Genomic DNA, 27,298 nt, shown 5'->3' with positions numbered 1-27,298 from the left:
CCAGGGGTTATAATTGGGGTATGCCTATAAACGGATAGCATGTGGGAGTTTCTTTGATGATTTCTGTAAGCTAGCTGTGGTAATGGTTGTATGAATTCTTTTTTTTAAAGATTTTATTTATTTATTTGACAGAGAGAGAGACAGCCCGCGAGAGAGGGAACACAAGCAAGGGGAGTGGGAGAAGAAGAAGCAGGCTCCCAGTGAGGAGCCTGATGTGGGGCTCGATCCCAGAACACCAGGATCACACCCTGAGCCAAAGGCAGACGCTCAACAACTGAGCCACCCAGGCGCCCCAATAGTTGTATGAATTTATACATGTGATAAGATTTCATAAAACTATATAGCAGGAAAAAATTTTTTTATAATTTTTTTTTTGTTATATTAGTCACCATATGGAAAAAAATTTTTTAAAAATTAAGCATCCGACTCTTGGTTTGGTTTTGGCTCAGATCATGATCTCAGGGTCATGAAATCAAGCCCAGCATCGGGCTCTGCACTGAGCGCCTTCTCTTTCTTTCTCTCTCTCTCTCAAAAAAAAAAAGAAAAAAAAGGAATGTGTGTAAAATTTAATTAAATCCAAATAAAGTCTTAGTTTAGTTAATAGCATTGTACCAATGTCTGTTTTCTGGTTTTTATATTGGTATTTACTTATACTAGTTTTTATTCTGGTAATTATACTATCATTATATAATGTATTCAGCCTATTTTTGGTATCTTTTTTTTAAAAGATTTTATTTATTTGTTTATTTGAGAGAGAGAGAGAACAAGCAGGGGGAGCAGCAGGCAGAGGGAGAAGCGGTCTCCCCACTGAGCAGGGAGCCTGATGTGGGACTCAATCCCAGGACTCTGGGATCATAACCTGAGCTGAAGGCAGATGCTTAACCAACTGAGCCCCCCAGGCATCCCAGTATTTTTTTTTTTTAAGATTTCTTTCTCTTTTTTTTTTAAGATTTTATTTGACAGAGAGAGAGAGAGAGAACAACCAGGGGGAGCAGCAGAGGGAAGGGAGAAGCAGGCTCTCTGCTGAGCAGGGAGCCTGATGCAGGACTCGATCCCAGGACCCTGGGATCATAACCTGAGCCAAAGGCAGACGCTTAACCAACTGAGCCACCCAGGTGCCCCTTTTTTAAAAGATTTTATTTATGTATTTGACAGAGAGAGCACATGCAAGAGAGCTCAAGGAGGGGGAGCAGTAAAGGGAAAAGCAGGCTCCCTATGGAGCAGGGAGCTCAAGGTGGGGCTGGATCCCAGGACACTGGGATCATGACCTGAGCCAAAGGCAGACACTTAACCGACTGATCCACCCAGGTGCCCCCTATTTTCAGTATCTTAACAAAATGTATACACACAGATGCAGGTAGTAATAAATTTGCATCATTTGTACTCACATGAATTTGAGTTTGGACTTTTTATTCCCTTATTCACATTTATTTGTTGAAATGTAGGCTTAGCAAAGACCTTGCCTTTTTTCCACACTTGTACCGATGACATCTAATCTGTTGTCATCAGGGGAAGCTGAGTAAAGAGTACATGTGAATTCTCTGTATTATTTTTGCAACTTTTTTTAAAAAGATTTATTTATTTATTTTAGAGAGAGAGCACGCAGAGGGGAGGGGCAAAGGGAGAGGGAGAGAAAGTCTTAAGCAGACTCTGCACTGAGCATGGAGCCCGACATGGGGCTGGATCCAATGACCCTTGAGATCATAACCTGAGTGGAAACCAACAGTCGGATGCTCACCCAACTGTGCCACCCAGGTGTCCCTATTTTTGAAACTTTCAAGTGAGTCTAAAATTATTTTAAAATGAAAGTTTTTATTTTACTTATTTTTGAAAGAGAGAGAATGCAAGCACATGTAGGGGAGAGGCAGGGAGAATCTTTAGCAGGTTCCACGCCCAGCATAGAGCCTCATGCAGAGCTGGATCTCACAACCCTGAGATCATGACCTGAACCAAAATCAAGAGTTGGACACTTAACCAACTGAGCCACCCAGGCGCCCCAAAATAAAAGTTTTTAAAAATTGTATTTTCTTTATTATGCATAGTAGATTTAACTTGCGACCTATAACTCAAAGTTGTGGTATGATTATATTGCGAGTTGGAGGGAAAGAGGTAACAGTTGTATGAAATTATTAAATCTTCACTTTCTAGGGGCGCCTGGGTGGCACAGCGGTTAAAGCGTCTGCCTTCGGCTCAGGGCGTGATCCCGGCGTTACGGGATCGAGCCCCACATCAGGCTCCTCCACTATGAGCCTGTTTCTTCCTCTCCCACTCCCCCTGCTTGTGTTCCCTCTCTCACTGGCTGTCTCTATCTCTGTCAAATAAATAAATAAAATCTTTAAAAAAAAAAAAAATCTTCACTTTCTAGAGTAGAAAACAAAGAGTTAATGACTAAAACTGAAAAAGCAAGAAACAGCAATAGAAACATTCATTAGAGACACAGAGGTAAATCCCAGAAGAAATGACTAAAAGAGTTAAAAATAATTGCCTCTAAGGAGGATTTGGGTATAGAGAATAGGATAAAAGATGGCTCTTTTTTATTATAAGGTTTACATACACAGTAGTATACTGTTTCACTTCACCAAAAAAATTTTGCCCATGTACTACACTGAATAAAGATAAAAATTATTTTAAAACTCTACCGATTCTCATGTACTACCCTCAGACCTACTGTGTAACAATCTCTGAAAAGATCTACTTATTTCAATGGCCTTAAAAGATTTAAACTGGGGGTGCCTGGGTAGCGCAGTCATTAAGCATCTGCCTTTGGCTCAGGGCGTGATCCCAGCATTCCAGGATCGAGCCCCACATCAGGCTCCTCCACTGGGAGCCTGCTTCTTTCTCTCCCACTCCTCTGCTGTGTTCCCTCTCTCGCTGGCTGTCTCTCTGTCACATAAATAAATAAAATCTTAAAAAGATTTAAACTGGTCAGTTCACAGGAGGATAAAACATTAGTAAAATCATGGACTTGAAGCCCAGTGCAGGCTTTGCTATACCCTGTGGTCTCAAAAATGCACCCTCAATCCTAGTCAGCAGACTTAAACATTCAACTCATCACAAAGAGGACAAGAAGACAGAGAATTTAAATGGGTCAGCGCTATCCATCATGACCCACTACAAGAAAATATCCTTAAAAGTATAAAAAAACAGACAATAAATTAGTAACAGAAATTTTGTACATTAAGGAAAGTTACATTGACAGGTTGAAACTAATTTCTCTCTTGCATTCTAAAATGATAGTAAGCAATAATTTTTATCGTATAATCGGATTAACTGTAGCTTTAATGTATTCCCCTCCTTCAAAATAGCTTATCTTTGAGGTTCTGCTGAATTTTAGTTGCCATAACAACCTGAGTAAACCCTTTATTGCTGCAGACATCTGTAGCTATTTATAAATACAACAGCTGGATCTGTCCAGCTAAATTTGTTTTATAAGACACTAAAGCATTTTCATTTACTCTGAATAAACTTGAGGAAAATGTCAGGACCATTAAAAGTAAAACATTTCTATATTTTAAATATAGAAATTTACTATAAACTATATAGAAGAAGTCAAGATGGAAAATTATTGCATTTTCATTGCATTCTTTCCTAAAGAAATATCAGTGTCAACACCAAGCTTTCTAAACTGTCAAACTTTTTCTAAATTAAAATATGCTTATTTTAAAATAAATTTCTTCTCTTCATAGTTGAAAATACAAACAATACACAAAGAAGTAAACACTAGCATTTACGTAAAACATTTTTCAGCAGCTAAGACAAATTCATTAAGAAAAAATAGAACTAATTTACAACACAACCCTTTCTTTTTTTAAAATTAATGAATTGGTTCTATTAAAATGACTAATAATAATGAGACTGGGGAAATGCCTGTCTTCACTGGTATGAGTTTTTGAGGATCTAAAAATAAAAGGTTTATTCTGCAGCACGTAGCAGTTGATTAGAAGCTACTTAGATAGGATCTGTGCCCAAGCTACAAAGTCTCAGAAAGTGCTTGGCTCAACAGATCACTCAGATTAAGACTGCTATATTTGGAACAACCTATAGTTTTTATCCCCATGAAAAAAAGCTTTAAATTATGTACAAATAAATGTGCTGAATGCTAACTGTTACAAACATTTTCTTCCCTGGATTGAGATTTTTCATCTATGTGCTCATCTCCTTTCAAACTTCTTTCCCCAACTATAATTTATATGTTTTAAAAGCATATATAGTATCTAATGAATCAGTACATTTGGGCATAGTCTATTAATTTGTACGAAAATTAAATTTCACACCTTCTCTATATTTAATCAGTCTATGTTTAATTTTACAATAATTTGTTTCACAATAATTAAATAACATACAAAACAATTTCCTAAGGGGAAAAAAAATTAGGAACCAAACAACAGGCAATCCAAATAATAGTGGCAATGTTATTTCCAGATTCCAAAAGATAACTACAAATGTTTAAGAACCATTCTCCTATGGGGCGCCTGGGTGGCTCAGTCGTTAAGCGTCTGCCTTGGGCTCAGGGCATGATCCCGGAGTCCAGGGATTGAGCCCCACATCAGGCTCCTCCGCTGGGAACCTGCTTCTTCCTCTTCCTCTCCCTCTCCCCCTGCTTGTGTTCCCTCTCTCGCTGGCTGTCTCTATCTCTGTCAAATAAATAAATAAAATCTTAAAAAAAAAAAAAAAAGAACCATTCTCCTACATTCATTACTGTTGTATTTTGTTATAAAGTGTATCTAATTACTAAATGAGGTCTTCTCCCTTTCACCTAAATCATTTAGAGAATAGCGTAATCACAATCCTAAGAAACCATTCCTGTGCCTGGAATTTCAAGTAAGTCTGCCTTTCATGCAAGTACCCACATGATTATTTTCCCATTACTTTTATAACTTCTTTCCTGCCCATTCCATTCCTTGAACAATTTGTCAGAAGTGCTAATAGGACAGAAATAATGCCCATTTCAGCTTGTCTTCAACTAGAAACAATTCTCCTTGGGTAACAGAAATGAGGATAAGACTTTATTTTTATGTATTGCCCTTATAGTTTAAAAAATGCTCACATACACCATATTATCTGATGCACAAATAATGCTTTGACATAGGTAAGAGAATTATTCTCATTTTGAAAATCAGAAAAAATTAGGCTCATAGGGTTTGTCCTAGGTCAGACAAGAAGAGCAAGAATAATCAGAACTCAACTCTCCTAACATACCTTTTTCACAACACTGATGCCTCACCATTTTGTAAGTGACAGAAACAGTAGGGCAACTACTTTGACAGCCTGCAGTTGTTACAGACCCTGAACAACAGAATCAATTACAATCTATATTTTCCAACAGCAAGTCCTGTAAAATGGCAGACCTGTCTGATACAGTTTTGATTATCAACCAGAGGCTTGAACTTATGCTTGTTAGAATGTCCCTACAGAAAAAAAGCACACTGTATTCCAGGAAAGAACCATCTATTAGATCCAAATTTTCACTTCCTATTCATGACCAATCAGTGTTTAAAATATGAACTATCTTAATCAAAGAACATTTTTACAAATGCCTATGGGCTACACCTATATAAACACACTATCGTTTTGGAAACAATCACAGTATAAGGCCAGAAAAGAAGGGGAATAGAAACTGTCTCCAACTCTGATATCCTTCCTATCTGTTAACAATACAGCAAATACCTAGAAGTTGTTCTAACCATAATTATCAGCTAAACCAATAACAAAATAAGAAGCAGGCTCATATTCTCTCTTGCTTTGAAGAAAGAGAGAGGGCGAGAGAGAGAGAGTGATAGATTTGGGACTCTCTTTCCAAAAAAATCAGACTTAGCAACTCTACTTCTAACTAAACACTCCACACTGCTGCTCCTGTTTTATAATGCCTGCTCCTATTCACATACTTGTTTATTCAGTGCCATGTTTCAGTGCTTCCTTTCTTTGATCTCTTTTTTACTTTCATTGCTGTTGTTACTGACTTATCTCCATTATTATATCTTTCTTTCCATCTCTCTTTTAGTAAACCTCATCTCTATGTGGGCTATGTTTGTCTTCTGCCTCCCTGACACGGCCACTTCAACTCCCACTTAAGGCCTTGCCTTCATCAACAACTTATGCTATAAGTGCTTTAAAATTTCTCTTACTTTTCCCTTAACCACCTTTCAAAATCTCATTACCTTGATGCATTTCAGTTAGTTATCAGAAATGCCAGTTGATTAAACTAGTTCATAGTAAAAGATACCTAACTCTTGAATAATTGGTATAATTTCAAACAGAATGAGGGAGAAATTTGGGAAAGGACTGTTTTAATACAATTCAACTCACTCCCATCCCTGCCTCGAGCAAACAATAATGTTAGTAAGCTAGTAAAGAGTTAGTAAGCCCAGGAAAACACTTTCACCAATCCCATCAACTCTCAAAATAAGTTCCCTTCAGGGCTGAAGAAGACTGCACTTATTATTCTATTTCCATCTCTTCTACTAGTTTCCTGAGCCCCTAATATTTGCTCTTCAATCAAGGGAATCCATTTCTATTACACTGGGAAAGTACTCACCCTGCCCTAAACCAAGTTGAATCAAACACCTAAAGTGTGTACATCCATACCAAAGATGCATGACATTCTGGTCCCTGAGTGGTACCCACTGGAAAGGGGACTTAAATGTAGGAATCAGATACAGAAAGACAAATACTGTGTTATCTCACTTAAGTGTGGAATCTGAAACACAAAACAAAACAAGATAGAAACAGACTCATAGATACAGAGAACTGATGTTTGCCAAAGGGGAGAGAGGTGGGAAGATGGATAAAATAGGTGAAAAGGATTAAGAGATACAATCTTCCAGTTACAAAGTAAGAAAGACAGGGAAATATAATACACAGCATAGGGAATATAGTCAATAATACTGTAACAAGTTTATGTGGTGACAGATGGTAACTATACTTATTGAAGCAACCATTTTGTAACATATATAAATATTGAATCACTATATTGTATACCCAAAGCAAATACAATATTGTATGTCAATTATTCTTCAATTAAAAAAAACTTATAAATGTAACAGCTTCTTTTTCTAGTGAACTTCTTATTCCTCCCTGAGTATAAAAATACAAAGTTTAACTAAAGGACCCTAACATTAATTAAATATAATGTAATCATTTACATGGATTGCTTAACACTTATACTTTAAACATATCTTACAACTAGAATTAAGCACAATGTTAAATGTTTCAGACTAAACTATGACTTTATTATAACACAGAATTTGGTACCCATTCAGTCTTCATAGTTCATTGTTCGCACAACACCATAATCTGTTATCTAAAATTAGTGGAACTTGGGAGCATCTGGGTGGCTAAGGTGGTTAAGTGTCTGACTCTTGGTTTCGACTCAGATCATGATCTCAGGGTCCTGGGATGGAGCAGCATGGGGATCATGCTCAGCAGGGAGTCTGCTTAAGGATTCTCTCTCCCTCTGCCCCTCCCCCTGCTTGTGCTCATTCTCTCTCTCAAATAAATAAATCTTAAAAAAAAAATGACAGGTAGGAGAGGCAGAGACACAATCTCACCAAAAACCCTACCCCTGGCCAGGTAACCTACAATAGAGGCATCTCACAAGTCTGGAGCTTCTCCAAGAGGGGCAAGAAATTTCTACCCCACATCAGATACTCTAACCCTTAGGACCTGCAAAAGATAGACAAGCTCCTAAAATGTCTAGCTTAGAAAATCAACGGGGCTTACATCTGAGGGACCCAAAGCTGTAGAGAACTGAGATTCTCTTTTTAAAGGGCTCCTGTGTAGTCACCAGCACAAAAGCAGCAGTTTGAAAAGCACCTACACTATATGTGAAGGAGATTCATTTGCTAATCTTTTTTTTTTTTAAGATTTATTTATTTGAGAGAGAGAGCGTGGGGCTCTCTCTATACCCTACGTGGGGCTCAAAATTACCACCCTGAGATCAAGAGTTGCATGCTCTACCAACTGAGCCAGCCAGGCACCCCTCATTTGCTAATCTTAACACATCTGTTAGAAAGGCAAGGGACAACTGGGACTCTTCAAAAAAAGAGGCATTGCTGGACTGCTAGGGCAGGTGGACAGGCACAGATGCAGCATCCTCCCGCTGCCTTTCTAAGACAGGCAAAGGCAAGCAGTCAGGCAGTAACCTGTGACCTTGCTGAAGCTGTCAAGAGCAGGCAGTTGAAGCACTCCCTGGCTGGGGCCAACCAACACCAAGTGACCATAACATTCTCCTGCTGTCTTGCTGAAGCTGGTGTGTAGGGGCTATTGCAACCCTCCCCTGCTTCCTGGCTGCGGCCAGCGAGCATGAGTGGGTACAGCATTCTTCTGTAGCCTTGCTAAAGCAGGTGGATACATGGTAACAAGGCACTCTCCCATTGCATCACTGAAGCCAATGAGCATGCCCTGCATCCTGCATTCTCCAGTTGCCTCACCAAAGTTGGCAGGAACACGCAATCCACACAGGGCAATAATTAGTTAAGGGATATATAAAATAAAAAGTTTTCTAAGATGTGCCATCAAAAGCATAAAACATTGGAGGAAGGTGGTAAAAACGTAGAGTTTTGGGGCGCCTGGGTGGCACAGCGGTTAAGAGTCTGCCTTCGGCTCAGGGCGTGATCCCGGCGTTATGGGATCGAGCCCCACATCGGGCTCCTCCGCTATGAACCTGCTTCTTCCTCTCCCACTTCCCCTGCTTGTGTTCCCTCTCTCGCTGGCTGTCTATCTGTCGAATAAATAAAAATATTTAAAAAAAAAACGTAGAGTTTTAGAATAAGTTCAAATTTAAGTTGCTATCAACTTAAAATAGACTTAAAATATACATAGGATGTTATAGGTGAACCTTATGGTAACCACAAAGCAAAAACCTATGATAGATACAAAGAAGAAAATGAGAAAGGACTCTAAACAAGACATTAAAGAGAAAGCTATCAAACCAAAAGGGAAGAAAGCAGGTAAAGAAAGTAACAGAGAACTACAAAAACAGACAGAAAGTAATTAACAAAATGGCAATAAGTACATACCTATCAATAATTATTTTAAGTGTAAATGGATTAAATCCTCCAATCAAAATACATGGAGTGGCTAAATGGATTAAAAACAAAACTCACCTATATTCTGCTACAAGAGACTCAATTCAGATGTTAAGGACACCCACAGACTAAAAGTGAGGGATGCAAAAGATATTTCATGCAAATGGAAGTGAAAAGAAAACTGGTGTAACTGTATTCCTATCAGACAAAATAAACTTTAAAACAAAGACTATAGGGGCACCTGTGTGGCTCAGTCAGTTGAGCATCTGCCTTTGGCTCAGCTCACGATCCCAGGGTCCTGGGATCGAGCCCCACATCAGGCTCCTTGCTCAGCAGGAAGCCTGCTTCTCTGTCTCCCTCTGCCTGTCACTCCCCCTGCTTGTGTTCTCTCTCTGTCAAATAAATAAATAAAATCTTTAAAAAAAAATTCTGATTGAAAAAATAAAATAATTAAAAATTTTAAAAAATTTAAAAAACAACAATGGGGGCACCTGCATGGCTCAGCTGGTTAAGCATCTGCTTTCAGCTCAGTTCATGATCTCAGGGTCCTGGGATTGAGCCCTGCATCAGGCTCCCTGCTCAGTGGGGAGCCTGCTTCTCCCTCTCCCACTTCTACTCCCCCTTCTTGTGCTTTCTCTTGCTCTCTCTCCCACTCTCTGTCAAATAAATAAATAAAATCCTTAAAAAAAAAAAACCCACCACAGTGAAGACTATAATAAAAGACAAAGAAGGGCATTACTAATGATAAAGGGGGTCACTCCAACAAGATTTTATAATATTTGTAAATTTATACACAGCAAACATAGGAACACCAAAACATATGAAACAAATATTAACAGACCTAAAGGGAGAAATGGTCAGCAATACAATAATAGTAGGGAACTTTAACACCCATTTACATCAATAAATAAGTCAACCAGACAGAAAATCAATAAGGAAATATTGGCCTTAAACAATACATAGACCAGATGGCCTTAATAGGTATACATTCTACCCAAAAGCAGCAGAATACACATTCTTCTCAAGTGCACATGGAACATTCTCCAGAACAGATCATAGGTTAGGCCACAAAAGTCTGAATACGTTTAAGAAGACTGAAATCATATCAAACATCCTTTCCAACCACAATGGCATGAAAATAGAAATCAATTATAAGAAGTGGGGCACCTGGGTGGCTCAGCTGGTTAAGCATCCAACTCTTGATTTTAGCTCAGGTCATGATCTCAGGGTTGTGAGATCAAGCCCTGCACTGGGCTCCACACTTGGTGTGGAGCCTGCTTAAGATTCTCTCTTTCCCTCTCTCTCTTCCCAACCTTCCACCCCCTGCTCACTCTCTTAAAAAAAAAAAAAAAAAAAAGCTCCTAGGTGGCTCAGTTGTTTAAGTATCTGCCTTCAGCTCAGGTCATGATCCCAAGGTCCTGGGATCGAGCCCTGCATCAGGCTCCCTGCTCAGCAGAGTCTGCTTCTCCCTCTCCCTCTGCTCCTCACCCCTACTTATGCTCGCTCTCTCTCTCTCTCTCACACTCAGCTCTTTCTCTCAAATAAATAAATAAAATCTTTAAAAAAAAAAACAGGAAGAAATAAATTACAATGAAGAAAACTGGTGGAAAAAAACCCCACAAATATATGAAGATTAAACAACATGCCACTGAACTACCACTGGGTCAACAACAACAACAAAAAAAAAATCAAAGGAGAAATTAAAAAAAAATACCCAGAGATAAATGAAAATATAAATGACATACTAAAACCTGTGGATGCAGCAAAACCAGTTCTAAGAGGGAGGTTCATAGCAATACAGTCCTACCTCAAGAAATGAGAAAAACCTCAAATAAATAATCTAACTTTACACCTAAAGGAACTAGAAAGAGAATAAAGGAAGCCCAGAGTGAAAGGAAAAAAATAATAAAGATTAGAGTGTGAATAAATGAATTAGAAACAAAAAAAAATCAATGAAAATAAGAGCTGGTCCTTTGAAAAAATAAGCAAGACTGACAACCTTTAGCTAGACTGACCAAACAAGGGAAGGGGGGCTCAAATAAATAAAATCAGAAATAAAAGAGAAGTTACAGCTGGTATCACAGAAATACAAATGATCATAAAAGACATATGATCATATGAAAAATTATATGCCAACAAACTGGACAACCTAGAAAGGATGGATAAATTCTTAGAATCATATGATCTTTCCAAGACTGAATCAGAAGTAGAAAATCTAAATACACAGATTACTAGTAAGGAATTGAATCAGTAATCAAAAACCTCCCAACTTACAAAGTCCAGGACCAAACAGCTTCACTGGTGAATTCTACTAACATTCAAAGAATATATAAAACCAGGCTTCAGCCCAGGGCGTGATCCCGGCGTTCTGGGATCGAGCCCCATATCAGGCTTCTCCGCCGGGAGCCTGCTTCTTCCTCTCCCACTCCCCCTGCTTGTGTTCCCTCTCTCGCTGGCTGTCTCTCTCTGTCAAATAAATGAATAAAATCTTTAAAAAAAAAATAAGACAAAGAATATATAAAACCAATCCTTCTCAAACTCTCCTGAAAAAATGGAAGAAGAGGGAACATTCCAAACTCATTTTAAGAGGCCAGCACTAGGCTTAAATGAAAACCTGACAAGGCCATCAGAAAAAAAGAAAATTAAAGGTCAATATCCATGATGAACATAGAAGCAAAAATTCTCAACAAAATATTAGGAAACCAAATTAAACAACATATTAAAAGGATCATTCACCACAATCAAGTGGGATTTACTTCAGGGACGCAAGGATGGTTCAGTATCTGTAAATCAATATAATATACATTAAAAATGAAGGATAAAAATCATATGATCACCTCAATAGATATGGAAAAGGCATCTGACAAAATCCAACATCCATTCATGATAGAAACTCTCAACAAAGTGTGTATAGAGAGAACATACCTCAGCATAATAAAGGCCATAAATGACAAGCCCACAGCTAAAATCATACTCAATGGTAAAAAGCTGAACTCTTTTTCTTCAAAATCAGGAACAAGACAAGGATGTCACTGTCACCACTTCTATTCAACATTTATCCTGTAAGCTGAAGTAGTTGTAGTTAGAAGTCCTAACTACAGCAATCAGACAAGGAAAAGGTATAAAACATTACCAAATTGGTAAGGAAAAAGTAAAACCATCACTATGTGCATATGACATGATTTTATATATAGAAAACACTAAAGAATCCAATAAATAGTGTTGGGGAAACTGGACAGCTACACACAAAAGAATGAAACTTAAAGGGTGCCTGGCTGGCTCATTTGGTAGAGCATGTGACTCCTGATCTCAGGGTTATGAGTTCAAGCCCCGTGTTGGGCATAGAGTTTATTTACCAAAAAAAAAAAAAAAAAAAAAAAGAATGAAACTAAAGTGCTATCTTACACCATCCACAAAAATTAACTGGAAATGGATTATAGACTTGACTGTAAGACCTGAAACCATAAAACTCCTAGAAGAAAGCATAGGCGGTAAGCTGTTTGACACGTGTCTTGCAATGAATTTCTGGATCTGACTCCAAAAGCAAAAGAAAGAAAAGCAAAATAAAGAAGTGGGACCCGGGCCACCTGGCTGGATCAGTTGGTTAAACATCCAACTCTTGGTTTCAACTCAGGTCATGATCTCAGGGTTGTGAGATGGAACCCCGCAATGGACTCCACACTCAGCGCAGAGTCTCTTTGAGATTCTCTCCCTCCCCTTCCTCCTCTGCCCCTCCCCTCGCTCACATGCACTCTCTTGCTCTCTCAAATGAATAAATAAAATCTTTAAAAATAAATAAATAAATAAATAAATAAATAAATAACAGGTGGGACTATATCAGACTAGAAAGCTTCTGCATAGCAAAGGAAACCACCAACAAAATGAAAAGACAACTTAATGAATGAGAGACAATATTTGCAAATCATATACCTGATAAGGGCTTAATATCCAAAAATATATAAAGAACTCATAAAACTCAACAGCAAAAACCCAAACAGTGAAATTAAAAAATGGGCAGAGGATCTGAATTGATATTTTTCCAAAGAGGACATATAGATGGTCAACAGGCACATGAAAAGATGCTCAACATCACTAATCATCAGGGAAATGCAAATCAAAACTACAATGAGATTATCACCTCACCCCAATCAGAATGGCTAGTATCAAAAAGACAAGAAATAACAAGTCCTGACAAGGATATGGAGAAAAGCAGACCCTCATGCACTATTGGTGGGACTGTAAGTTGGTATAGCTGCTATGGAATACAATACGGAGGTTCCTCAAAATATTAAAAATAGAACTACCATATAATCCACCAATTCCACTTCTGGGTATTTACCTGAAGAAAATGAAAAGATATATGCACCCTTATGTTCATCAAAGCATTATTTACAGGGGCACCTGGGTGGCTCAGTCGTTAAGCGTCTGCCTTCGGCTCAGGGCATGATCCCAGGGTCCTGGGATTGAGCCCCACATCGGGCTCCCTGCTCCGCTGAGAGCCTGCTTCTTCCTCTCCCACTCCCCCTGCTTGTGTTCCTTCTCTCGCTGGCTGCCTCTCTCTCTGTCAAATAAATAAATAAAATCTTAAAAAAAAAAAAGCCTTATTTACAGTAGCCAAGATAAGGAAACAACGTAAGTGTCCATCTATGGATGAATAAAGATGAGGCGTGCATGTGTATGCCTACTCAGCCATAAAAAAGAATAAAATCTTGCCATTTGTAACAAACATGGATAGATCTTGAGGGAATTATGTTAAGCAAAAAACTCATTCAGAGAAAGACAAATACTCTATGATTTCACTTACATGTGAAATCTAAAAAAATAAAACAAATGAACAAAGAAAACAAAAATCATATTTACAGAGAATAGAATGGTGATTGCCAGAGGCGAGGAGGACTGGGAAGTGGGCAAAACAGGGGAAGAAGGCCAAGGGGTACAAATTTCCAGCTATAAAATAAACAAGTCACAGGCATGTAAAGTACAGCATGGTAACTATAGCCAGTAACATTGTAAAGCGTACTTGAAAGTTGCCAAAAAAGTAAATCTAAAAGTTAACTTTGTATGATGACAGGTAATAACCAGATTTATTGTGGTCATCATTTGACAATGTATACAAATATCGAATCATTATACTGTGTACTTAAAAACAACACAATGGTATATGGCAATTATACCTCAATTTAAAAATTTTTTCAAATTTAAATAGAACTACCAGGGGTGCCTGGGTGGCTCAGTTGGTTAAGTGTCTGACTCTCGATTTTGACTCAGGTCATGATCTCAGGGTTGTGAAATTGAGCCCCACGTCAGGCTCTGCACTAGGCATGGAGCTTGCTTAAGATTCTCTCTCTCCCTCTCCCTCAGCCCCTTATCCCAAATCCCCCCCTCCAAAAAAGAACTACCATATGATCCAGCAATCCCACTTCTGGGTATACATCCAAAGGAAATAAAGTCTCTATCCTGAATAGTTACCTGCGCTCCCATGTTCACTATAGCATTATTTATAGCAGCGAAAATATTCAAACAACTTAGCATCCATGGATAGATGAATGGATAAAGAAAATGTACACACATACAACACACACATACACATACATGGAATATTATTCCACTTTAAAAAAGAAGGAATTCCTGCCATTTGTAACAATATAAAATGAACTTGGAGGACATCATGCTAAGTGAAATATGAAAAAAAAAGTTGATGTCCAAGTAACAGAGTAGAATGGTGCTCACCAGAGGCTGGGAGTAGGAGAAAGGGGAAGATACTGATCAAAGGGTCTAAGCTTTCAGTTATAAGAAGAATAAATTCTGGAGACCAGCTGTACAGCATGTTGACTACTGTTAATGATAATATATTATACACCTGAAATTTGATGACAGTAAATCTCCAGTGTTCTTACCATACACAAAAGTAGTAACTATGGGAGGTGATGAATATGTTAATTAGCTTGACTGTAGTAATTATTTTACAATGTATACATACATCAAAACATGATGTATAACAAATATATACAATTTTTGTCAAAAATATATTTTTAAATAGTCACTAATGTGTATTCAGTCCCTATTTTATTCATTCTAGCTTATTCAGATATCTTGTCAGTATTTTTTTATTTTTAAGATTTTATTTATTCATTTGAGAGAAAGAGAGAGAGAGCATAAGCAGGGGGAGCAGCAGAGGGAGAGGGAAAAGCAGGCTCCCCACTGAGCAGGGAGTCCGATGTGGGGCTTGATTCCAGGACCCTGGGATCACGACCTGAGCCGAAGGCAGACGCTTAACTGACTGAGCCACCCAGGCACCCCATTTTGTCAGTATTTTAAAGTCATGTATATACATATTACCTATTGTAGCCTAAAAGGTACATTCCTTTAGGACACTGATCATGTCTTATACAGCTGAATCCCAAATAATATAACACAGAAAAAGAACATTTAGCCCATGTTAAAATAGGCCCTGTGTTAAGTTTAGCACATCACATATCCTATCTTCTTTAATCTTCCCAGCAATCCTGTGAGGTAGGCACTATTATCTAACCCCATTTTCCTGATGAGAAACTTGAGGTTTGAAAGGTTAAGGACTTTGCTCAAGGTCACATAATTAATTCCAAGTCTGACACCAAAATCCATGTCCTTTATCACTGTGTTATATTGTTTCTTACATATTCAAGGAAAAACATGTAGTTAGAAGAATGTCTATGGAAAATTAGGGGGCACAGATCAGCAACCATAACAATTGTTAGAGTATAAGATTCTGCCACTTTATTTGATAAGGATTTATAAAGAAAACAGATTTTTACATATTTATTCACCAAAGATTTAATGAACACTTACATACCAGGCAATGCTCAAAGATTCCTGTCCTTATGGTGCTTATGTAAGAGGTCTTTCCAGGAAGAAAGTAAGTTTCAAGAAAGTAGGAGAAAAGCCACTACAAAATGACAAAATACAAAATGGAGATGGTAACCATCAGTATAAATTTTACCCAGGATCTAGATGGCCTAATTATCATTGGTTCATATGTGGGTTGCCAGTGCATGAAATACCAAGAAAATAGTGAACTTGGGGACTATATTAAAAGCTTACACTAATTAAAGGCTGTATATGGAAACAGGTAGCCCTCAAATATCTGTAATTAAGATCCAATTATCTTTTTCCCCTGCACCCTACAATGTTAAGTGGTTCATCTTTTTTAATAAACTCCTTAAGACAGAAATGAAGATGTATTTATTATCTTTGTCAGTGCCAACAAGCAGTCATTAAAATATGCTTTCGGGTAAAGATGTTCTGAATTAAATATGAATACACTACTTGTTACCTGTGTGACTTTAGGCAACTTATTTAACCTCTCTGTGTGCCTCAAGTTTCTCATCTGAAAAATAAAAATAAGAGTTCCTATACCATATACGTTGTTGTGAGGGTTAGAGAATGTGTTCAACATACTTAGCACAGGGTCTGAATAAAACTCAAGTGTTACTAAGTTCTTCCTCTTTTTTTCCTGTTTAATGTTATTTACTTTTTAAGTAAGGTACCGAAAATAGACTAGATCCAGTACAGAACTAACTTTAGAAAAAAATTAGAGCTTATTCTTCTTAGGAAACTCAAGTATTTTCTAGGAGTTAAGCAAACTAGAGTGTTTTATTATCATACAAGTTTTAGAATGCTTGGGAATCCTTAGTGTTAACCAGTTTGAGATGTGGTATGACTTATTTATAGCATGTTTTGCTTGCTTGAATGTAAGAATTTTTCTAGCTTCTCAGTGAATGTAGGACAAAGAAATCAGTATTTAATGCTTCAAATTTAGAGAGATGAAAAAGAGAAAAATACTATAAAGGCAAGCCTAAAAATGTAATTGCCCTCAAATGATAACACATTTGTAAAACTCCAAGGAACTTTCATATGTTCATGTTAAGATGAAAATAGTAAGCATTTTCAAAATAAGGTAATAAAAAGCCTTCCAAAACTATCTGCTAAAGCATAATACATGGTATAGTCACTGTGAAAAAGTCTGGTGGTTCTTCAAAAAGTTAAACACAGAATTACCATATAATCCAGCAATTCCAATCCTAGGTATATACCCCAAAGAACTGAAAGCAGGGACTCAAAGAGATCATTTGTACACCAAAGTTCATAGCAGCATTATTCACACTAGCCAAAAGAGAGTGGGAGAACAAAATTATGTATGGCAATTCAACATCATTATCTTCTCACAACAATTAACATATAATATACTATAAAGAGCAATTAACTTATTATCCCTAAACCGAGACCCAAAAGCAATGTCAAAATCAGCCCTAATAATCAACATTTGATTTACATAATCTGATACAAAAACTCTTCAAAGCACTGAGAGAAAAAAAAACTCAAAAATATTCTTCGAAAAGAATAGCATTAACAAAGCTACAACTGAGTAAAAGCAAGAGAAAACCCATACTTTCCCTGCTCTTGGATATCTCTAGAAGAATATGTGGTTTTTCTCAATTATTAACTTAACTTGAGGAATGATACACTGGCAGGGGTGCCTGGGTGGCTCAGTCAGTTAAGCATCTGACTTTGGGTCAGGTCATGATCTCAGAGTCCTGGGACCCAGCCCCCCAACAGGCTCCCTGCTCAGCTGAGAGTCTGCTTGTTCCTCTGCCCCTCTCCTGGCTCATGCTCTGTCTCAAATAAAATCCTAAAAATAAAAAAGAATGATATAGTGGCAGTCTGACAAAGACTATGTGATGGAGATCAAAATCAGAAGAGTACTATTACCATATGTGAAAGCAGTATATATATTCTCCAGGTGAAAAAAATCTAGTTTACACAAAAGAACACAAGTCACATGAGATCCTGAATCAGGACCATCAATTTAGGCTTCAAGCTCCCCATCTTGTTTTTTCCGAAGTTTTTATTTAAGTTCTAGTTAGTTGACATATAGTGTAATACTGGTTTCAGGAGTAGAATTTAGTGATTCATCACTTACATATAACACCGAGTGCTCATCACAGCAGGTGTCCTCCTTAATATCGATCGCCCATTTAGCCCATTCCCACCCACCTCCCCTCCCATCAATCCTCGGTTTGTTCTCTATAGTTAAGTCTCTTATGGTTTGTCTCCCTCTCTTCCCCCCATTCCCCTATGTTCATCTGTTTTGTTTCTTAAATTCCACATATGAGAGACATCATATGGTATTTGTCCTTCTCTGACTTGTTTCTCTTAGCATAATACATGCTAGCTCCAACCATATCATTGCAAATTGCAAGATATCATTCTTTTTTTATAGCTGAGTAATATTCCATTGTGTATATATACTATATCTTCTTTATCCATTCATCGATCAATGGACATTTGGACTCTTTCCATAATTTAGCTATTGTTGATAATGCTGCTATAAACATCAGGGTGCATGTGTCTTCAAATCAGTATTTTTGTGTTCTTTGGGTAAATACCTAGTAGTACAATTGCTGGGTGGTTCTATTTTTAACATTTTGAGGGAACTCCATACTGTTTTCCAGAGTTAAGCTCCCTATCGCATTGTGTTTAAGACTCCTGAATACGGTGGTACTCAGTTACAACAATGTCTCAGCCATAATTTACAGTTAACACTGATTTAAAAGAATTCAAAACAATATTTATATATTTTCACAGTAACTCAAAGACGTAATTATAGTTAATTTGGTAGAAGGGAAGTTTTTATTTTCCTACTGAAAATTCTGAAGTTGAGGGCAAAGGTTTAAGTGGTTTATCCAATAAACCAATGGCAATAACTTCAAGAGGGGAGAGAGGGGGGTGGCTGGCTCAGTTGGTAGAACTCTTGAACACATGACTCTTGATCTTAGGGTTGTGAGTTCAAGCCCCACACTGGGTATAGAGATCTTTAAATAGATAGATAGATAGATAGATAGATAGATAGATAGATAGATAAATAGGAAGAGAGGAAAGGGGATGGACTTATCATTTACCATCCACATGCACTAAGCTAAAAATATTTCTGCACCTATAAATATCTCTTATAGCTCATTTAATTTATTCCTTAAACCACCTGTGCCACATAATTACACAACTCAAGGGTGTACCATTCACATACCGGTCTATGTCAAGGGTGAGCAAACTTTGGGCTGTGGAGCCAAGTCTGGCCCAACACTTGTTTTATAAGTAAAATTTTATTAGAATACAGTCACACCCATTTGTTTACATATTGTCTGTGGCTGTTTGTATATTATAACAGCAGGGTTGATAGGTTATGACAGATACCTTATGGCCTGCAAAGCCTAAAATTTTACTATCTGGCCCTTTACAAAAAATATCGCCACGGGCTCCTGGGTGGCTCAACTGGTTGAGTGTCTGACTCTTGATTTCAGCTCAGGTCATGATCTCAGGGTTGGGAGATCAAGCCCCATGTCAGGCTCTACACTCAGTGCTGAATCACCTTGTCTCTGTTCCTCCCTGCCACTTGCTCTCGTGCTTGCTCTCTCTCTCAAAATCTTAAAATATATATGTATTGCCAATCTCAACCTGTACAAATGCCACCCTTGGAATGATGCAGTGCACAGCCTATGCAACAGCCCTGAAACAAGTTACTAAAGAAAGTATTCATATTTGATAGATAAGAAAGCTAATACTCAGTGATACCAAATAATGTGTCTAAGGTCCTGTAGCTTTTAAGTGACAAATACAACTTTCAGATCCAGATCTTTCCACTAAATCACACAAGACCATGTATACATGGGGATAGTAGTAATACCTCCCATAGCTGTTATTTTAAGTCTCAGATAAGTGCATAAAAATATTAGAGAAATGTTGTTATTAATATTAAAAGTCAAAATTAAACACTCATACAGTTTGGCCTTATGTTCTTGTTTAACCTCCCACAAAATTAGGGCTTTAGCCATGCATGCCTCCATATTTACCAATCCCTTAAAATATGATCTTCACACTCCTATTCCCAACATACTCCATAAGTCCAAATACTACTCGTTTTCTAGAATCAACTTAAATGTCACATTCTTAGTGACACTTTGTCTGAGTCTACAATCAATCTTCATTGCTCTTTCCTACATTATCCTATCACATGTTAACTGAAAACACTGTTTAACATTTGTTTCATTTTATTTTCTATTACTCACTGATCTATTTCTCCTTCTAGATTTTACATTATTTAAGAAACAATTTTGGGGCACCTAGCTGGCATAGTCACTTAAGTGTCTGACTCCTGGTTTTGACTCAGGTCATGAGATCGAGTTCTGTGTCAGGCTCTGCGCCCAGCACCGAGTCTGCTTCAGACTCTCTCTCTCCCTCGCCCTCTACCCCTCCCCACTGGAAAAAGAAAAGAAAAGAAAAGATTGCTTACTCATTCTTACATCCACCTCAACCTTCCTTCCTAGAGTGTCTATCAAAGTTCTTTGTATATAGTGAATATACATTGGACTCCATACATTGTTCACCTAGCTCTGCTCTATGTTCCAATCTGTTGCTTATCATACCAAACTAGGTTGCCTCCAGTACATCTGTCTACTGCTCAAAAAAAGCAAGAGGAAAGCTAGAAAACTCTTGTAAATGAAATTTTCAATTTCTACAATGTTCAGTATGATATTCAACTTTAAATGTGAATTCCTCCCTATAATTTATCAAGATTAATGATTTCATCAGGTTTACCAACAGAATCATTCCCTCATTTAACTTTAGACCAAATTGTTCATACTCAAATCCTCTCACAAATAAACACAATGTTCCAACTCAGCTGTTGGCAGCAGAATGTGTTCACAAAGAACAGCCCCTACTATCCTGGCAAGAATGATAGGATTAGTTAATTACAATATAGTCTTCTGTAACTGTTTTAATTGGGATAAGGAACAATCTGGATTTATCAAAAAGCAAAGAGCCCAGAAAGACCTCTTAGGGTTTTTCCACAAATACAGAGGTTTCATTAAGTCAGCTTAAATTGGGCTTTTCTCTACCATGTACACAATTTTTCTATGATAAAGAGAAATGCCAAGGTACGAAGTTTTCGTGAGAAATGGGCTAAAATGATTCCATTGTACAAGTACTTCAAATAAGCTGGAGATTTATATAGACCTGAAGTTTGACAAAAAGACGATAGATAGGGGCGCCTGGGTGGCACAGCGGTTAAGCGTCTGCCTTCGGCTCAGGGCGTGATCCCGGCGTTCTGGGATCGAGCCCCACATCAGGCTCCTCCACTGTGAGCCTGCTTCTTCCTCTCCCACTCCCCCTGCTTGTGTTCCCTCTCTCGCTGGCTGTCTCTATCTCTGTCAAATAAATAAATAAAATCTTTAAAAAAAAAAAAAGAGGATAGATAGATAGATAAACAAAATAGGACACCATCTCTTCTATAAAAGAGCTTGGGTTTCCTTTGGGGGAGGAAAAAATAAACACAGGAAATAACTTGAGAATAATAATGGACATTATAGCTTACAGGCAATGATTCAAAATATTTCTCATATCATTGCTATATCACAAATTATTATAACTACTACCTAAAAAAGGGGTGGGGCAACATTATTGGTCCTTAAGATTGAGCCACAGAAATTGAAGGGAATAAAGAGGAGCTTATTTTTCATTTTTGGTGAATTATATTCCACTCATTTTGGAAAGACTTAAGGAAACCTTCAGAGTAAAACAATACGTGCTATTTATCCCTCAAACATGTAGGAAAGTAAATAAATCACCTGAGGTGAGCATATTACATGCAGATAAAAACAATGAAATTTCAACCTTCTACCATTTTCTTACAACAAAATGTAAAACTAATATGAAATGTATCTTTTGCTATGAATAAGCATCACAAATATGCTGAACAGACAATATTAGAAATTCTCATTCTTAGGGAAATTAGAGAAAACAATAAAATGGATTTATGTAACATCTGTCCTGCCTTTATCTTTAGTTCCTCATCTTTTAATCACAAAGGATAATGTTAATTAATAAGACCTTATTTTTCTTCTTCTCCAGTCAATGATATGAACTGTAAAACAAAATTGTACCATGACAAGAACATCATAAATCTATATACTGGTTAATCAATAAATAGTAATGTCTTACAGAGATACTTCACTTATAGGACATTTCACAGATGCCCACAGTTTAAAAAGCCTCATTTTTTTCCTATTAATTTTACTGTGATTGCACAATGTATAAGAAACAATAACAGATTTTGAAGATATAAAGCTATTTGATTGCCAGGAAGATTCACTTTTGACATAACATTGCGAAGAATAAATTCTAAAATTTCTATTTCAAAAGGCAAAGTCCCACTTTATGTTGCTATACATAATTTTTCCTATTTTTTCCCAATTGATTAGCTTAAATATTTCCAAGCTTCCATTTCAGGCAAATAGAATATTACCCTGAAAAAAAAACCCTCTTAATGTGTCACCTAAAAATGCTGGCTAACCTATGAAAATCACCTTGAGATAAATGAACATAAATTCACAATGAAAATCACAAAATATATGAAGCAAGCTACTGTGATTGAGGGTCAGCAGAAATAATAAATGTAGGAGTTTGACCCACAAAGACAGTGGAATTACTGGCTACAGAATAACATTTCATGAAAACAAGAAAGGATATAAAAATATGACTAAGGAACAAGACCCTATTAAATGAGTAGGCAGATTTGAGAAGAAACCAAATAGAATTTGTAGAAATTGGACATAAAATAATTAAAATTAGAAACCTGGTGGACAGGTTAAACAGCAGAGTAGGTGAACCTGAAGTGAGAATTTGCAGTTTGAACTGGAAGAGAGATCTGAAGAATTTATTCAAATGCAAAATGGAGACATAAAAGAATGAAGTTAAGACACAAGGAAGCAAAGTAATAATGCTTAATACATCTACTCAGAGCTCCAGAAGAATAAAGCAGAGAATGAGCAGGAGGCAATATCTGAAGAAATAATGGCTAAAAATTTTTCAAGCTTGTTGAAAACTATCGTTTCTCAGATTCAGGGAGCCTAACAAATCAGAAGCATGACAAATAAAAAGAAGACCACCCTATATAGATTGCAGTGAAACTAGAAAAGCCCAAAGACATAGAAAATATTTTAGAGGCCACAAGAGAGAAAAGACAGGTACCTGATAAATAGACTGACAATTGACTTCTCCAAAGCAACAATAGAACTCAAAAGGCAGAAGAATAGTTTTTAAAAAGCTAAAAATAATCAACCTGGAGTTGCAATACACAGGAAAATTATCTTAAAAGTGCAAGAGCAAATAATGACATGTTCAAAGAAACAAAAACTGATAATATTAATTACTAAGAAAACTTCTTTAAATATACTTCTGGGGCACCTGGATTGCTCATTTGGTTGAGTGTACAACTTGCTCACAGGGTAGTGAGTTTGAGCCTCGTGCTGGGTGTAGAGATTCCTTAAAAATAAAATCTTTAAAAAACATAAAAAAAATAAATATACTTCTAAAGAATGTACTTCAGGAAAGAAGGAAACTTAGAAGATCTATCTTGAGATGATAGAATCCTAATTTTAAAAAGATAAACACGAATAAACCTAAACAAACATCAATTGTATAAAATAACAATGATGCTTAATTTGTAGAACGAAATTAAAAACAGAAGTAAAACATCAGACAACAAACATGCATCCTTAAGGAAATTATCAGAGTTTAAACATTTAGAAGGCCTTCTCAGGGGCACCTGTCTGGCTCAGTCAGAAGAGCATGCAACTCTTGATCTTGGGGTCATGAGTTCGAGCCCTACATGGGGTGTAATGATTACTAAAAATAAATACATAAACTTAAAAAAAAAGAAAGAAAGAAGTCCTTCTCGTATAAGGAAGCTGGGTAAATATTATTAACTTTGGATTTTAGGTTAAATATACATGTTAACATTTTTAGAATAATCAATAAAAAAATACACAGTGTGGAACTTCTAAGGAAGGACAAAAAAAAAGAAAATGAAGGAGGAAGGAGGAAAGAGGTGGAGCAGGAGAAGAACCACAGAAAGGACAAGAATAACAAGAAGCAGCAGAAAAAAGTATGACAATAAAAAACATAAAAGATGATAGAAAAAAACTTGCTATATCAGTAGTAACAAAGTATAAAATATCTACAATAAGTTTATCAGCTTAGGTATTTTAAAATTAAAATCCAACTGTATGTATTCCTAAAAGACATATCTAAATTATAAGAAAAAAAATTGAGAATAAAAGGATGAGTAAAATTGTACCACACAGGGGCACCTGGCTAACTCAGTTGGTAGAAAATGTGACTCTTGATCTCAGGGTCATAAGTTTGAGCCCCATATTGGTTGTAGAGATTACTTAAAAATAAAATCTTAGGGGCGCCTGGGTGGCGCAGTTGTTAAGCGTTTGCCTTTGGCTCAGGGCGTGATCTCGGCGTTATGGGATCGAGCCCCACGTCAGGCTCCTCCGCTATGAGCCTGCTTCTTCCTCTCCCACTCCCCCTGCTTGTGTTCCCTCTCTCACTGGCTGTCTCTCTGTCAAATAAATAAATAAAATCTTTAAAAAAATAAATAAATAAAATAAAAATCTTAAAAAAAAATTGTACCAGACAAAACTAACCAAATGAACTGGTTAGAAATATTATTACCAAGTAAGATAAACGTTTATGTAAAAAGTATTACTAAGGTAAAGAGGGTCACTACATAATGATGAAAGGTTCAGTTCACCAGGAAGACATAAAAATTTTGAACTTGTATGTACCTAATAGCAAAACTCCACAATAAAGCAAATATCAATAGAATTAAGTGAATAAATCAATAAATCAACAAATCCACTATCATAATGGAAGAAATTAACTCATCTTTCAGTAACTAATAGACAAATCAGTAAGGATATTAAAAAGCTGAATGATATAATTAACAAAGTTTTATTTTATGATCATATTTAGAGCATGCACCCAACAACTGGAACATATACACTCTGTTCAAGCACATGTGAAATGTTTTTAAAAAATGACCATATAGGGGCGCCTTGGTGGCTCAGTCAGTTAAGCATCTGCCTTCGGCTCAGGTCATGATCCCGGGGTCCTGGGATGGAGTCGGGAGTTGGGCTCCCTGCTCCGTGGGGAGTCTGCCTATCTCTCTCCCTCTGTTCCTCCCCCCAACTCATGCTGTCTCTCTCTCTCTCTCACTCTCTCTCTTAAATAAATGGAAAAAAAATCTTAAAAAAAAAAAAAAGCTAGGACTATAGAAAATTTTTTTAAAAACATAAAACAAAAACCTGTGTCATATACACATGAACAGGCATTTCTCCAAAGACAACATACACATGGCTAAAAGACACAATGGAAAAAATGTTCAACATTACTAATCACCAGGGAAATGCAAATCAAAACTACAGTGAGATATCACCTCACACTTGTCAGAATGCCCAATATCAAAACCATAAGCAATAGCAAGTGTTTTACCAGATAATACCAAAATATTTTCCAGTTAACATTCTCACCAATAATGTATATGTATAAGGGTTCTTGTTCTGCTACATCTTTGCCAATACTTGGGGTGATCCAACTCTTTAATTTCTGCAAATCTAGTAAGTATAAAAATTTTGTTTCGTTGAGTTTATAATATGCATTTCTTTGGTCTCTAATGAGGTTGAGCATCTTCTTAAGGTAATTTCTTGGCTATTCTTGTTTCCGCTCTGTGAAATGCCTATTCCTGTTACTCGCCTATTTTCCTACTGAGTTGTCTTTTCCTTATTGGTTTGTGGGAGTTCTTTCTTTTATCAGTTATATGTGTTAAAACTATCTTCTCCCAATTTATGGCTTCTCTTTGCATTTTTCCTACATTCCTTCTTAATGAAATTTTTTAAAGATTTATTTATTTGAGAGAGAGTAGGAGGGAGAGAGAGGGAGAAAGAATCTGAAGCAGGCTCCCCACTGAGAGCAGAGCCCCATGCAGGGCTCAATCCCACGACCTCAAGATCACAACCTGAGCCAAAACCAAGAGTCCAGCACTTAACTGACTGAGCCACCCAGGTGCGCCCATAATTTTTTTTTTAAGTAGGGCTTGAACTAACGACCTTGAGATCAAGACCTGAGCTCAGATAAGAGTCAGATGCTTAACTGACTGAGCCACCCAGGCACCAGGCACCCCTCTTACATTCTTTTTTAAATTGAGATATAATTCACATACTATAAAACTTACTCATTTAAAGTATATAATTCAGTGGTTTTTAGTATATTCAGAGTTCTACAACCATCATCACCATCTAATTCCAGCATATTTTCTCACCTTGATAGAATTAGCCAAAAAAGCGTATTTTTAGTTTATATACTAATTGCTGCTTAAACATTACTTACATTTAAAATTAAGCAACTAAATCTTACATTCAGTTCAACTCAGATGCTTATTTATTAAACACCTACTATGTGTAAAGCACTCTGGAATATAAAAACAATAATATCCAAGATATAGTTCTGACTTCCAGGATTGGAGGGAGAGCCTAAAAATCAAGTATGTTCACTAAAACACTTTCTTAAATTTTTTTAATTATAAAAGGTATCAAACATATATAAAAGTAGAGAGAATAACATAGTAATTCCCTACGTATCCAAGTTTAACAATAATCAACATAAAGCATTTTCTAATGCTGCTACTGTATCAAGCTACCAACATTCACTCTAAGATCTGAAGACCTCCACTAAAAAGGTTTTTTTTTCTTAATATGACCATGACAGGGTACAAACTGGAAAACATGGAATAATATACATAGACTATCCTGCAGTGGCTACTTTCATATTCTTTCTACCTCACCCCTGTCTCTCAACTCTATATCACAAATCCCCCAAGACCTAGTCTGACATATGTTGAGGCCTCCTTAGAAGAAGAAAGGGAAAAAATTGAATTAGCTAAGGCAGAACTGTCATTAGCACACAGAGGAAGAACAGAAGGCTAGAAACTCACATACACTGAATTTTTTCTGCATTATATTTTTTACCATTTATTATCACACTTTCAATTCTATCCCTGTATTGTCAACAACTAACTTTACATCTAGAGCTTTTTTTCCACATAGTTTACATTTTTGATATTAATTTTCTCAGAAAAACTATAGTAATAAAAAAACAGGAGTAGATCCAAGATGGTGGAGGAGTAGGAGGCCTTAATTTCATCTGGTCCCAGGAATTCAGCTAGATAGCTATCAAACCATTCTGAACACCTGCGAACTGAACCGTAGATGAAAGAAAAGAATAGCAGCAACTCTACAAATAGAAAAGCGACCACCTTCTGCAAGGCAGGACGTGCAGAGAAGTGAATCCAAGGTGATATATGAGAAGATAGACTGAAGGGAGAGGGAGCCTCT

At 36.9% G+C, this 27,298-nt stretch overlaps 1 protein-coding gene and 1 non-coding gene across 2 annotated transcripts in view; one reads left to right on the top strand and one right to left on the bottom strand.

Annotated features, from left to right (window-relative positions):
• The window catches only part of PPM1E (protein phosphatase, Mg2+/Mn2+ dependent 1E), a 191,602-nt gene that overhangs the window by 111,313 nt on the left and 52,991 nt on the right, over positions 1 to 27,298 (bottom strand). The gene's annotated exons all lie outside the window — the stretch shown is intronic.
• On the top strand, positions 12,296 to 12,368 carry TRNAR-CCU (transfer RNA arginine (anticodon CCU)). The gene has a single exon. It is a non-coding gene; the product is annotated as a tRNA-Arg (tRNA).

Source organism: Ursus americanus, chromosome 23 (assembly GCF_024610735.1).
Source record: "Ursus americanus isolate L20-20 chromosome 23, mUrsAme1.1.p, whole genome shotgun sequence".
Classification (NCBI taxonomy): Eukaryota; Metazoa; Chordata; class Mammalia; order Carnivora; family Ursidae; genus Ursus; species Ursus americanus.
The sequence above is the reverse complement of the archived record's forward strand: the minus strand, read 5'-3'. Positions and strand labels throughout refer to the sequence as shown.